Here is a 2,923-nt window from a genome sequence, read left to right on the forward strand (position 1 = left end):
CTGCTTCTGTAGACTCCACCTCTGGGGGCAGGGCATAGCCGAACAAAAGGCAGCAGAAACCTCTGTAGACTTAAATGTCCCTGTCTGACAGGTTTGAAGAGAGTAGTGGTTCTCCCAGCACGGAGTTTGAGATCTGAGAACGGTCAGACTGCCTCCTCAAGTGGGTCCCTGACCCCCAAGTAGCCTAACTGGGAGGCACCCTGCAGTAGGGGCAAACTGACACCTCACACGGCCGGGTACCCCTCTGAGATGAAGCTTCCAGAGGAAGGATCAGGCAGCAACATTTGCTGTTTAGCAATATTCGCTGTTCTGAAGCCTCCACTGTTGATACCCAGGCAAACAGGGTCTGGAGTGGACCTCTAGCAAACTCCAACAGACCTGCAGCTGAGGGTCCTGACTGTTAGAAGGAAAACTAACAAACAGAATGGACACCCACACCAAAACCCCATCTGTACATCACCATCATCAAAGACCAAAGGCAGATAAAACCACAAAGATGGGGAAAAAACAGCAGAAAAGCTGAAAATTCTAAAAATCAGAGCACCTCTCCCCCTCCAAAGGAACACAGCTCTCCACAAGCAATGGAACAAAGCTGGGCAGAGAATGACACGTTGAGAAAAGAAGGCTTCAGATGATCAAACTTCTCCAAGCTAACAGAGGACGTTCAAACCCATCACAAAGAAGCTAAAAACCTTGAAAAGAGATTAGACGAATGGCTAACTAGAATAACCAGTGTAGAGAAGGCCTTAAATGACCAGATGGAGCTGAAAACCATGGCACGAGAACTATGTGATGGATGCACAAGCTTCAGTAGCTGATTTGATCAACTGGAAGAAAGGGTATCAGTGATTGAAGATCAAATGAATGAAATGAAGCGAGAAGAGAAGTTTAGAGAAAAAGGAAAAAGAAATGAACAAAGCCTCCAAGAAATATGGGACTATGTGAAAAGACCAAATCTACGTCTGATTGACGTACCTGAAAGTGACAGTGAGAATGGAACCAAGTGGGAAAACACTCTGCAGGATATTATCCAGGAGAACTTCCCCAACCTAGCAAGGCAGGCCAACATTCAAATTCAGGAAATACAGAGAATGCCACAAAGATACTCCTTGAGAAGAGCAACTCCAAGACACATAATTGTCAGATTCACTAAAGGTGAAATGAAGGAAAAAATGTTAAGGGCAGCCAGAGAGAAATGTCGGGTTACCCACTAAGGGAAGTCCATTAGACTAACAGCGGATCTCCTGGCAGAAACTCTACAAGCCAGAAAAGAGTGGGGGCCAATATTCAACATGCTTAAAGAAAAGAATTTTCAACCCAGAATTTCATATCCAGTCAAACCAAGCTTCATAAGTGAAGGAGAAATAAAATCCTTTACAGACAAGCAAATGCTGAGAGATTTTGTCACCACCAGGCCTGCCCTACAAGAGCTCCTGAAGGAAGCACTAAACATGGAAAGGAACAACTGGTACCAGCCACTGCAAAAACATGCCAAACTGTAAAGATCATCGATGCTAGGAAGATACTGCATCAACTAATGAGCAAAATAACCAGCTAATATCATAATGACAGGATCAAATTCACACATAATAATATTAACCTTAAATGTAAATGGGCCAAATGCTCCAATTAAAAGACACAGACTGGCAAATTGGATAAAGAGTCAAGATCCAGCAGTGTGCTGTATTCAGGAGACCCATCTCGTATGTGCAGAGACACACATAGCCTCAAAATAAAGGGATGGAGGAAGATCTACCAAGCAAATGGAGAACAAAAAAAGACAGGGGTTGCAATCCTAGTCTCTGATAAAAACTTTAAACCAACAAAGATCAAAAGAGACAAGGCCATTACATAATGGTAAAGGGATCAATTCAACAAGAAGAGCTAACTATCCTAAATATATATGCACCCAATACAGGAGTACCCAGATTCATAAAGCAAGTCCTTAGAAACCTACAAAGAGACTTAGACTCCCACACAATAATAATGGGAGACTTTAACACCCCACTGTCAACATTAGACAGATCAACAAGACAGAAAGTTAACAAGGATATCTAGAAATTGAACTCAACTTTGCACCAAGTGGATCTAATAGATATCTACAGAACTCTCCACCCCAAATCAACAGAATATACATTCTTCTCAGCACCACATTGCACTTATTCCAAAACTGACCACATAGTTGGAAGTAAAACACTCCTCAGCAAATGTAAAAGAACAAAAATTATAACAAACTGTCTCTCAGACCACAGACTACAGTGCAATCAAACTAGAACTCACTCAAAACACTCAACTACATGGAAACTGAACAACCTGCTCCTGAATGACTACTGGGTACATAACGAAATGAAGACAGATATAAAGATGTTCTTTGAAACCAATCAGAACAAAGACACAACATACCAGAATCTCTGGGACACATTTAAAGCAGTGTGTAGATGGAAATTTATAGCACTAAATGCCCACAAGAGAAAGGAGGAAAGATCTAAAACTGACATACACCCTAACATCACAATTAAAAGAATGAGAGAAGCAAGAGCAAACACATTCAAAAGCTAACAGAAGGCAAGAAATAACTAAGAGCAGAACTGAAAGAGACAGAGACACAAAAAACCCTTCAAAAAAATCAATGAATCCAGGAGCTGGTTTTTTGCAAAGCTCAACCAAATTGATAGACCACTAGCAAGACTAATAAGAAAAGAGAGAAGAATCAAATAGACACATTAAAAAACGATAAAGGGGTATCACCACTGATCCCACAGAAATACAAACTACCATCAGAGAACACTATAAACACCTCTATGCAAATAAACTAGAAAATCTAGAAGAAATGGATAAATTCCTGAACACATACACCCTCCCAAGACTAAACCAGGAAGAAGTTGAATCCCTGAATAGACCAGTAACAGGCTCTGAAATTGAG

This window comes from Rhinopithecus bieti, unplaced genomic scaffold (assembly GCF_001698545.2).
Source record: "Rhinopithecus bieti isolate Rb0 unplaced genomic scaffold, ASM169854v2 scaffold_2432, whole genome shotgun sequence".
Classification (NCBI taxonomy): domain Eukaryota; kingdom Metazoa; phylum Chordata; class Mammalia; order Primates; family Cercopithecidae; genus Rhinopithecus; species Rhinopithecus bieti.